Source organism: Vigna unguiculata, chromosome 2 (assembly GCF_037176805.1).
Source record: "Vigna unguiculata cultivar grain cowpea cultivar isolate G323 ecotype 2 chromosome 2, ASM3717680v1, whole genome shotgun sequence".
In the NCBI taxonomy this organism is placed as follows: Eukaryota; Viridiplantae; Streptophyta; class Magnoliopsida; order Fabales; family Fabaceae; genus Vigna; species Vigna unguiculata.
Window position 1 is genome coordinate 20347680 of NC_140793.1, and position 12529 is coordinate 20360208.

General features: G+C 33.2%; 1 pseudogene; it reads left to right on the top strand.

Annotated features, from left to right (window-relative positions):
- Window positions 1-4574: 4574 nt before the first annotated feature.
- On the top strand, window positions 4575-5379 carry LOC146888414 (uncharacterized; annotated as a pseudogene).
- Window positions 5380-12529: the final 7150 nt, after the last annotated feature.

Below are 12529 nucleotides of genomic sequence, written 5' to 3' on the forward strand. Positions count from 1 at the left end.
TAGTTTGTTCAAAAAGAAATTATTCAATGGATTCAATTCACATGTATTTCTTTGAATTCTTTGAATCATTTTAATTCATGTGTATTCAATAGGTTAACCCCCTAGGTTAACCTCTATATTGCTTTTATAAGTGGGACTTAGTTTTGTTTGAGACCAGCTACAACAATGATTATCATTCAGGTACAAGAGATGAGGTATATTGAAGGGAATGACTTCTATTGGACGAAAAATCACAACCTTAGACAATTTTGTGACTTGGTCATTTGCTCCATTCTTATGCAAAATAACCTTGAAGTAGACCTATTGTTAGATCTTTGCCTCGTTGGTTAGTAGATTATACACAGTAAGTACATTCCCCGAATTTTATGAGAACTTGTTACCTTATAGGATTTTTTTCACCAATAAAATACTAGTACAATACATGTTTAATTAATAAATTTAGCAATAGTCTTCATATTTGCGGCCAGGACATTATCAACTTGGATTCATTGTTCCACCTCCCGACTAGACAAGTGTGATTCTTTAACATACGAATCAGTTTGAGATAGATGTTAGTGTTCTCTCCTTTAAAGAAGTTCAAAATGGCACAATGTGCAAATGAAACAGTGAAACCAATAACTACATGGGTTTGTCACCAATCATTTTAATCATAACTTCATGAACACCAAGAGTTACATGGGAATCATGGCTAAAGGAGGAGAAGAAGATTAATTTGTAAAGAACGTTTAAGCGATAAGTTAATTTTGTCAAGTCTTTTAAAGGCTTGAAAGTGTAATGTGAAATGATCTTGAAACTATAGAGAGAAACATGTGACACATTAGGTTTTTTAGAGATATTAACTAGTCATTACTTACCTTTTTTCCCAAGACTTAGACGTACCCTTTAATTATAAGTTTTAGACAAAGTAAGATATGTAATAAATGTGATATAACTAAACGTGTTTATTTAAAATTTTCATACGCTTATATGATTATGACATATAAGTAATCTTACGATTATGTGTTAAATTTACTTATCATATAATCATGAGTATGCATTAGGAGATAAAGGGTGAATGTTTATTTTATTTTTTATATTTGTTGTTTTCTTCATGCTTCTTATATTGTTTATTTAGACAAAATGTGTTTGTATGCCTGTTAATATTCTTCACTTGTCTGCCTTAACAATATGTTGTTCAAAAGTAAAAGATTTTGATTTGATAATTTCTTATCAAGCCTTTTCTTTCTATAGTTCTTGCAATAATTCAATCCATTATTTTCTTGGAATCATAACACACATATGCACACACATTGTATGTGTAGTGACAGAGCTTTTATAGGGTAGAGCGGAGCCATAGCCCCCTATTTTTTTTTTTAAATTTATATATTGAATTTTTAGTATTTTTTTTGAAAATTTTAAATTATATGTATATATATTGAAAATTAAATTACGTATTTCTATTTTTTTTTCAGGTTTAATTATATTTTAAGTCATTGATAAATTTGAAAACTTTCAATTGAGTTTGTGATAAATTTTTTGTGCTCTATTAAGTACTCATTAAATTTAACTTTTTCAATTAAGTCTCCAATATTAACTTTTTTTGTTAATGGGGTGATTTATTGAGTACTCAATCAATTTTATTTTTCATTTGAGACTTTAAGGTTAACTTTCTTTGTTAATGGGGAGTGATCTGGCTGTGGAGGAGCTGACGTTATTATTATTATTATTTTATCATATCATAATTATATAATTATGTAATTTTACATTAAAATTATTAAATTATTAAATTATAAAAATATAAAATCATACAGTTGTAAAATTAAAAATTATATTATAGAATTACAAAATTTTAAAATAATAAAATGACATGTGACGATAATCGAGCAAGTGAAATGACAATATAATAATCAAGTTACTCAATAAATCACAAAAATTTATCAGGATTCAATCAAAAGTTTTCAAATTTAACAGAGACTTAAAACATAATTAAAAACATAATTAAGCCTTCCTTTAGTGAAACACAACATTTAATGTTAATAAATATTAAAATATAAAATCAAATATAATAAAGAATAAAAATATCTATTAAGATATTTTTTTTACATCGTCTCTTGAGTTTTTCACATATTATACCCATCTCTTAATTTCACCTATTTCTTTCTTTTTATTTTTGAAGAAAAAAAAAAGGTTAAAAACAAACTCAATATTTTTGTTGTCATTTCATATGATCTCTTCAATTTTTGAAGAAATAAAAACTCTTTTTTTGTTTCATTTGCTAATGAAATATTAATTTAATATAGTTAACATTATTATTTTTATCTCATGAGCCTTTGTATGTTCACTTTTTATTAGTATATAAGAAAAAATAATGTTTTATGTGTTTTTTCATAACCAATTTTCAATTGTGATTTCATTAGCATAGTTTTCTTTTATTAGGTATATCTTTGAATTTTCCATTAAATTATGATAAACTATTTTTGAATTTCAAACTTAAAAAAAGAATAGGTCGGTTGATTGATTGATGAAGAATAAAAAAAATAGTGAAAATAAAAACAAATTCAAATTTTGTACATATACTAAAACATCATATTAATCGTCTAATTGTCCAATTAGAAGAGTCATTTTCTTAAGGTTCAAAAAATTACAGGTGGTAGATAAGGTTGATATTAATTTTGTACAGGAGAGCGTATTCAAATATGGGAACATCCAATGAGTAAAAAAGATGAAATTAGGAGAGTGTATTTAAAATGATGTTCATATAAAAAATAACTTTATAAATTTTGAATATATTAATTTGACTCATTCAAAATTATTGGTCAAGATTCGTCAGTGTGCATGTGTATGCACGTTATTTTAATATCTTTTTCTAATATTATAAGTTTTAGTATATTCATAAGAACAAATAAAAAAAATTATTCTTGACCTAGAAATTATATGAAATTTTGTTAGTATTTGATTAAATTGGTAAATTTTATTGCATTTTTATAACAAATATATCGTAATAATCCATTAATATTTTAAGATTTAATATTATTTATTAAAAGAAAAACTCTATGTAAAAGTTGCGTAGTCAAAAGAATACATGCTTAGATGAAAAGAAACTAAACTATTCAAGTGTAACCAAAAAATGAACTATCAAGATGCGGATTAAATGCTAATTAGAATTTAATCTTAATTATCAATTCAGATTTTTAATTCCTAATCTCGTTTAAGATGCAGACTTTTATTCTTTCCTTTTTCCTTCTAATTTTATTTGCTTATATATTTAATTAAAAAATAAGCGTCCTTATTTAACACTAATGGCTTGTTGACGCGAAGTCATGGTGTTTTTCTTCTATTATAAAATATAGACGCTACGTACGAGGCATATCAGAATCAGACACAATCACGTTTTAGATTTTATGTTTTCTAGGTATTTTCAAGACATTAGTCAAACAATTATTAATAAAAATGTTAAAGACACATAATAAAAGTTCTATTTATATATTATAAAATAGACAATACATACTAACAATGTCAAGTTTTATTATTTTATTACTCAATCACATGGATGGTGAATTTATAAATTTTGTAATAACTATTTTAAGAGCTTCTAACTTTCTTCTGACAACGTATTCAATCTATATTTTTTTTAATATTTCTTGTATCAGATAAATTAAAGATAATTTTTAAAAATTATTTTTATAATTTTTAAATTTCAGCAATTTAATAATAAAGATTAAATGTGTTTTTTCTCCTTATATTTCAACAATTTTAACAATTTTTATTTTAATATTAATTAAAATATTATCATAAAACGCGTTTAAAACATATTTTATATATATATATATATATATATATATATATATAATATGAGCGTTTCATCTTCCACTATTATTCGAGATTTAGAATCATTTATCTCACCTATCAAACATCTTGTTTAAATAACATGATCATGGTAAAACAAACAAATGATGGATTTATGGTAAGGTAATGATAAAAAAATAATAACCCTTAAATAATGCACATAAAACATAATCACATCATTTTTATGCACAATTAACACATCATATATATTAAGTAATACACAATCAAAATATCTTTTAGAAGACATGGTTGTTATGCTCGAACATAGAAACTAACACTTGTCACTAGTGCAAAATTGTATTTTTACCTCGCCTTATAGGCCTCGGTTGGCAAGAAACCGAAGCCTATAATGGCGCGGTGGCAATTTTGCAATTAGAAGCAACTTTTATGCCTCGGTTCACCTAAAACCCGAAGCCAAAAGCAGTTATAGGCCTCGGTTACAAAAAACCCGGTGCCAAAAGGGGTGTTAGGCCTCGGTTAAGAAGGCCCGAAGCCAAAAAGGTTGCCAAAAATTTCAAAAATGCCATTCTCGTTTTGACTTATAGGCTTCGGTTGGGAAAAAGCCGGTGCCAAAAGGGATGTTAGGCCTCGGGTGTTAGGGAACCGGGGCCAAAAGGGGTTATATGCCTCGGTTCTAAATTGAACCGAGGCCATATAGTTTAATTAGGGCTCAAAACTGAACCCCATTTCTTCCTCGCGCGCACTGCTATCCTCCATTTCTCTCTGCAAATATTCACTTTTTCTCCCCATGCGGGCCTCCATACGACGCCGCTGTTTCGCTAAAAACCCTTGCCTCCCACTTCGGCGAGGTGACTGACTTCTCCGCCAACGCCAACCGCCACGCCTTCGTCCACCTCCCCCAGTGGGTCCTAGAAGAGCGCCGAGAACGCAGGAACCTCGACATCCTCGAATGGAAGGGTGTGGTCACACCCTCAGATACAACCTACCAATCCATTCTCTCGTTACTGTTGTTGCTGGTTTGGAGGGTTTGGGGGAGGTGGCATGCCAGGTCGAGGAGGACCAAACACCAGAACACCGCTGCCAGGTGGTGGCGGCATGCTGGGGCGAGGTGGAGGAGGCGCAGGCATACCAGGGCGAGGCGGAGCTGGAGGTCCTCTCACCATCTGTTCCGGAGGAGGAGGTCCCGCGGCGACGACGCTGCTGGTTCCGAAGGTGGGGTATAGGCTGGCGGCGGAGCTGCGGCGGGCAGGGGTGTTTGTTAAGATAGTGCAAGATAAGTCGCAGGCGGCGGATTGGGCGTTGAAGAGGCAGATGGTGCATTCGATGAGTAGAGGGATTGATTGGCTGTTTTTGGTTTCAGATGATTCGGATTTTTCGGAGATGTTGAGGAAGGCGTGGGAAGCGAATTTGGGAACCGTGGTGGTGGGGGATTGGGATAGGGCTTTGGGGAGGGATGCAGATTTGTGGGTGCCATGGAATGCGGTTGAGAATGGTGACATATGGCCTCGGGTACTACGCAAACCGAAGCCAAAAAGGGACATATGGCCTCGGGTCATACTAAAACCGAGGCCAAAACATGAGCGAATTTTTTAAAAATGTAAAAACGTGAGCACATATGGCTTCGGTTAGACCTAACAACCGAGGCAGAAGATGGGCTCTATGGCTTCAGTTTACAACCGAGGCCAAAGGCTATCCTCTTTTGGCCTCGTCCCAATATGCCTCGGTCCGGGAACCGGTGCAGAATATGAAAAATAACCGCTGCCAAAAGGCCTTCCTGCACTAGTGTGTGGTCACATTATAGTGGGTCACTCTACCAATACTCTAATCAACCTGACTGTCCTACCTAAAGGGTAAGACTATTGTTGATCCAATATCCCTCTCTTGGTTCTTTACCAATCTATTTTATCTGGACATGTATATTTACTTATATCTGTTTTATTTTGTAAGGCCCATTAAAATTGTTTTATTCCTTTCTGCCCTAAATTAAAGGGTTGCCCCTTGTGAATGGACCTAAGGACTGGACCAACGGATAAAACTCACCCTAAATCTACCCTAACTCTCACTTTTCCCTCACTTTCAGAGAACCTTGAGCCGCAGTCGTCAACATCTCTGCTAAGGTTTGATCCCTCACCACCGTCAAGTTCCGCTCAAGCTCCTTCTTGCTCAACGTAAGTATTCCTTCCTAGTTCATGTTGGTCCCCCTTTAACCATCTTTCATTTTCCCAGTTAGGATTTCCTGTTAATCCCATCTACTGTTTTTGTTCCACTTTTATATCAGTCCTGTAGTTCCTCCCTAGAGTTGTTGTGCTCGTGGTCGTGATGTCAAGGTTCTTGCTAACCCTTTTCCAAGTACGTGAAGTTAGGGTTTTTGCAAAATCGTTGGTATCCATGATTGCTTATGTAATATTCGTGTGATTTAATGGTCTGTATACTGCTCTGCGTTTTTTAAATGTACTATTGCGTTGTTTGGCTTGGTTTTGGTCTGTTATGCGAGTAAACAGTGGGTGAGGATTGATAATCTCGCCCAAGTGAGCTTGTGAGATGAGTAGAGGCTCGCCAAGGTCTTCTCGCGCGAGGGGTCGTTCAAGCGACCAGCTCAATTTGAGCGAGCGAGCATCTCGCCCAAGCGAGGAGGGTCTCGCCTAAGTGAGACAGCGCAGAGGCCACTGTTCCAGGATTTCGAGCCCTCACCTAGGCGAAGAGAGCTCGCCTGAGCGAGAGACTCTCTCGCTTGAGCGAGACTCCTCTACCTGAGCGAGAGGTTGGGCGAGAGTGCAATCTAATTTGGCCTTTCTTTCTCGTTCTTGGATGTTTGGCATATAATTAATTGGATTATTGATGGCATGATGGGGATGAGTATACATGATTAGGGGAGGTTTACATGTGGTGAATTATGAGTTTGGCATGATCTTTATATGAATTATACATGAGGGGTTGGATATATATGTGGTCACAAATTTGGCATGAGCAACGATGAACATTGATGGTTGGTAATCCAGTGGCATGGTATTGGTATGGGAGGATGCACTTTACTCATGGTTGGTAATAACGAGTTGGTACTGATTCAACATGTGATAAATGAGGGTTGGTTACGGATGTTGGTATGAAGTTTCTATGCATGATATATGTATTTATTTCTTGGTTGTTTGTATATGTTGGTAAGTGGTCAGTACGTAACCCCTTGGAGTCTCTAGGGGAGACTTTAGGGTCGTGCTTCAATGGTCGGGACGTAATTCCATGACCCCTATTAGTGAGTGTCCATGGTGGTGCCTCATCTATATAACTTGGTAAGGATTCAAGGTAAGGACTGCATCCTGACACTCTAAGGAGTCAGTTAGTCTCACTTAGAGCGGATTGGCTCTTGTGGTGAAAGTAGCAGGAAGCCTGAAACTCATTAAGGACTAACCTTGTGTATGAGGGAAATGATTCATTGTAACACTTGTAACACATAGCTCGGGGGTGAGCAAAGGTATCCACCACAAGTGCGAGCATTCGCTGAATCCGACCAGGTTATATGTATCTGAATGAGTCGAGTCGAGTCTTAGTGTATTGGTTTGAAAAGTCATAACATGCTTGGGTGATGTAAATGTTGTTGACTGTGAAAGTGTATTTGATTGCATGATGAAATTATTTTTGTGCTTTAGCTTACCCTACTGTTTGTGGTTGTATGTTCTGTGGTGTGGTCTTTTCTTTTGCAATGATCATCAACTTGTTGATGTGAGCAGAGGTGAGAACTCCCTGAAATAATCAAGGTGAAAGAGGTTCCGCTGCATAGTCCACTTGGACTGGACCTGGGCCTTTGTGGGCTTTATTTCTGGGCTATGACCCATGTATTAGATTACTTCTTCTAGTTTCCTTTGGGGTTTGCTATTGAATGTTGTATCTGGTATACTTTTGGCATCGTGGTGTGCCTAGGTTCTATAGGGGTTGTGTTTAAGACCCCATGACTACGCTACTATACTATTTGTGTGTGACGTTCTTTTAATTGCGCTTATTAATTAAATGGGACGTTGCATATTTCATCATACATTTCGTTATCATCAAAACCTATTACATCTCATAATCGTTTAATAATGCTAACAATGGTTATCCTAAATTAATGTACACAATTAACCAGGTAAAAATAAATCACAGGCCTCACACTTTATTCTTGACTGTCCTCTTAATTATACTTTTAGACCAAAAATGTGGTGTAGCGCACACATTACATCTGTGGGAGCATACTGCCTATTGGTACTATTTATATTGACGTAAAATCATTATGACTTGGAAGGTATAATGACAATGCTTAATGGCTCCAAATAGTTAAATGATGATTATGCAAGGAGTCTAATGATGATTTTGAACTCAAATTATATGGATATGGATATTAAAAAATTAATAATGGTATGTGTGAGATCTTGTACGAACATATGACTTTCCTTTTCTAATCAACTTGATTTTTTTGTCATGTTAGTTATGGTTCATGAAAATATAAAATTTTGAGAAGTTTTCATTCAATTGCAAATTCATTTGAATAATTATGTTGCAAACTTCAATATGTTATGATGAAGTTTTAGAGGTAAGGAAAAGACTCACTCATGCTTTCTTTATTTTTCAGAGGAAGAAAATAAAGACCTAACATGTAACAATGATATTGATCTACCTTGACTTTTTATTCAGGACTTGATTTGTTAAATCTGCAGTTAATATAGTTTAACTTGTTTTTGTGATGTATTTCAAACTAACACTCATCTTTAGTTTGTTGTAAAAGTATAAACAAACTTCTTTTATATACATCTATATGTATATTGACATTTTATTCGTATATATATTATGTATGTTTCATAAACGATCGTTTAAGTGATGTATTTTTATTTAGTTTGGTATTTGTTAAATAAATACAAATTAGTTTTCTTTACACAAATAAACAATACATTAGACGAGAAAAGTACGTTTAGTAACACCAAATTTTGGGGTATTACACTGATTCCCACCAAGAGTAGTAGTAGTTGCTCTATCAACGTCCAATTATTGCATAATAACATAATAGGTTTCAGCCATTGTTGCATTCTATAGTTGAATTGTATTGGCCATCCTCTCTATAGTACTTGAAATTCCACCCATATCAAGGAAGGTGGGGCTTGATTTGTGGTCTATGAGTCATTCCTTTGCTAACACATAAGAGAAATGCTCAAAATACTGTTAAAAAAACACAACAACACATTCAAACTCTAACAAATGATGCATAATAGAAACATTATAAGCTCACTTCCCACATCCCCTAAGACACAAAAACCATTGCTTTAATACAACAAAATGTAACATCCCATTTTAACATACTACATAACTTACTTCACGTGTATGATTACCTTCCTCCAAAAAAATCAACCTAAAACCAATAATCTAATGTTATTTTCTCGTCTACCAATATATCGTTTAATACATTCAAATGCTTTGTAGATATTGAAATTCATCAACACTTTATTTGATTCACGAATAAAACATAAGCTATTAAAATAACTAAAACCACTATTTTTACAACTTAAAACTTTATTAAAAAAAACATAAGACGAAACTATGATAGTAAAATCCTCTAACCAAATTCTTAACCTCTCTCATTTTGCCTTCAATGTTGTGTGACACCACTTGAGGTATCCTATGCTCCCGTGTAACATACACAATTATCTCATTCAAACACAATTACAAACAAATAGAAGAGTAAGCTAACATAACAAAGAATAAACCACAATGAAACCATCACTTATATAGTATTCACAACACAATGTATTTGGATTAATAAAGGCAATAATAAATATGTTCAATCATGGATAAATATATTTCATGCATGCTCACATAGAGCCACTAGTTATCTTGCTCACACAAAGCTACCAACTATCCACCTCACACACACCAATCCTATTCACATAGAGTATTCTAACTCACTCAAAGTTAACACTGATCCTCCTCATAAAAAAAAACATCAATCTAATATTAGGCCAAACGATGAAATATTGAAATGTTTGTGCCACAATATACACTTCACCTATTGGCACAAGAACTAAAGCATGTGGTATGACAATTTCCTCTATCATGACCTTAACGATATTGGATGATAATTGTATACCATGTAAAACTTTGGCTCCTTCAAATACCTTTCCATGGTGGGCCACTAATGTCCTCCCTTCACCATCCAAAACATAGCTGACATTGGCTTGTAGAGCCAATGTCACCCTTGATGGGGGTGGAGTTGAACAACTCCCCTTGTTGCTTCTACCTATCAAAGCAAATGTTAATGTTATTTTATTAAAGAACAATTATTAAATTCATAACTTAGAATAAAATGATTGTTAATTTTACCTATTAGAGGCACAAAAGGTTCTTATGTAACTTACAGACAGAGCTCATAACTATTAAAATGTTGTTGGAACTGTTGCATAAACCTCTTAGTGAGTTACTCAACATTGATGCGTGAAGAATTAATTCAATCCCAATCCACATATATATATATATATATATATATATATATATATATATATATATATATATATATATATACACTAAAATTGTATGAACAATTTCAGTAATCTTTAATTGAACGATCACCTCACTAGGTGTGACCTTATCACATTCAAGAAGATTAACTCTTTTTTTTAGTTTATTGGTACATATCAATCTTGAACAACATTTCTTAAATTTCACAAGAATTTTGCTAGCATTTCGCATTGGTCTTCAAGTTACACAAAAATGAAAGTGACTATCAATCACAATCAAATATGCACATGAAGATAAATACAAAACACAATTGACAAATATTCATGAATTTTAAGATATGTACATTATATATATATATATATATATATATATATATATGTATGTATATATATATATATATACATATATATACATATATATATATATATATGAACTAATAAACTACTAAAAAGTTATTAATTTTCTTAAACTATCCAACCACTCAATTCAAGATTCCATACATATAAATTGTTAGTATTGTCTCTTCTTATATTAATTTTTAAAATATATAACTTCTTCAAAAAACTTGGAGACAATAAATAATTTTCATATTGAATCTCAAAAGGGAAACTAAGTTTTTCTTTTGAACCATTTGATTTTTACCATTAACTTTCCATATCTATATGTGTTGTGTGCTTTTTATTTTCTTAAGTATTTCTTCATTTATATTTGGTCATATGTGTTGTTGATTCATTTTTATTATTAATCCACCCATGTTGTCTAGAGTCATGCTTAGTCCAATATACGTTATTTCTTCCTAGTTTAATAACTTGGAAAAATCACAAAAATATATGCTCAACTTGGTTTTCAAAACTGCACAATATACATCCATTTGAGTGTTTTTACTTGCATATTTGACTTCATACTTGTCATTAGATCATTGGAAAGTTCTTAAAGTTAAGTTTCTATTATATTTTGTTGAATTTCATGCTCTATTTTTTTATTCTAATGGGATTTCTTCCATTTTTGTGCTTCTTGATCTTTTTGAACTTTCAAAGAAATATATAAATTGTTTTGGGTGTGTAGTTATCCGGTTTATGCTTGAGAAAAGAGTTAAAATGAGTTATCAAAAAGATTCAAAGAAAAAGGCTATAAAAAGAGTACCAAAAGAGCCAAGAAAAATGTTGAAATCATTTGTTTATGACCACTACCACTAGCTTGCTTTTTTGAACTTTTGTTGCAGTTTAGCTCACTATTTTTGCATCAATTATTGGTCCAAACAACAACTACATGTCTCAGCTTTGAGGATAAAAGAGTTTCCATAGTACACCATAAGCTCATTACTTGTGTAGACAAGAAGCACCTCTTTACACTCTAATTATTTTTGGTTTTGTGCATCCATTTTAGTGCTTTCTTTAGGAATTTCTTTTGAGTGCTTAACCTTTGTTTTCACTTTATTTTCTTTCTTGTCTTTCCTTGATGCTCACGGGTTTGTCCAAGTTCAAACTCCTTTTGTGAAGCCTTTTTTTCATTTAAGACTTTTTCTTGCTTTTCTCCTTGGCTTCTTCTCAATTTTGATTTGTTTTCGGTATAAGAGTTCTCTTTGGAGGAAAACCGACCATTGAGATAGCATCTTGGGGGAGTGGAGAACTATTTGGACCTTGCACCTTGAGGAGTAGACAAGAAAAGGAGGAGTGAAACACCTTGGAGAGGAACAAACACGATTTGATTGTATTGTAATTTTTTTGAGTTGTAAAATTGTCTAGTCTTTACCTTGTAACTCAGGAACTTGCTAGGTGTCTTGGGGCAGTCTTTGGTGCTCAATCTCATCTCCTAACTTAAACCTCTAAACTATGTTTGAATTCAATTTTAGTATGTAATGTTTTCAAGGTTTTAAGTGTCTTCTAACTCCACCATTAGGCTGCATAGTTTAGTTTACTTGCTTTCCTTATTTGCTTTCTTTTTGCTTATAGTTTAGTGTGTGTCCACTTGTGTATCAAACCTAATTTCATTTGAGAAGTTTGGTGCAAGAGGGCTAAAGGTAAACTTTGGCTACAAAAGGCTTGGATATTAAGGGATCCTTGGTGATCCTCCTCCCTTTCCTAGAATTGAACTTGAGATCCTTTTGTCTCCTCAAGTCTCTTAAGGAATTTATTTTTGAAATACAAGTTTGTTTGTGCGTTGCATATTTTCGAAAACCCCAAGCATGTCTCAAGCTCCATCCTACTAAATTGGAAGTAATATCAAGTGCTTCAAGGCCCAAGATACAAGGCCCAAACGTTTATGATTT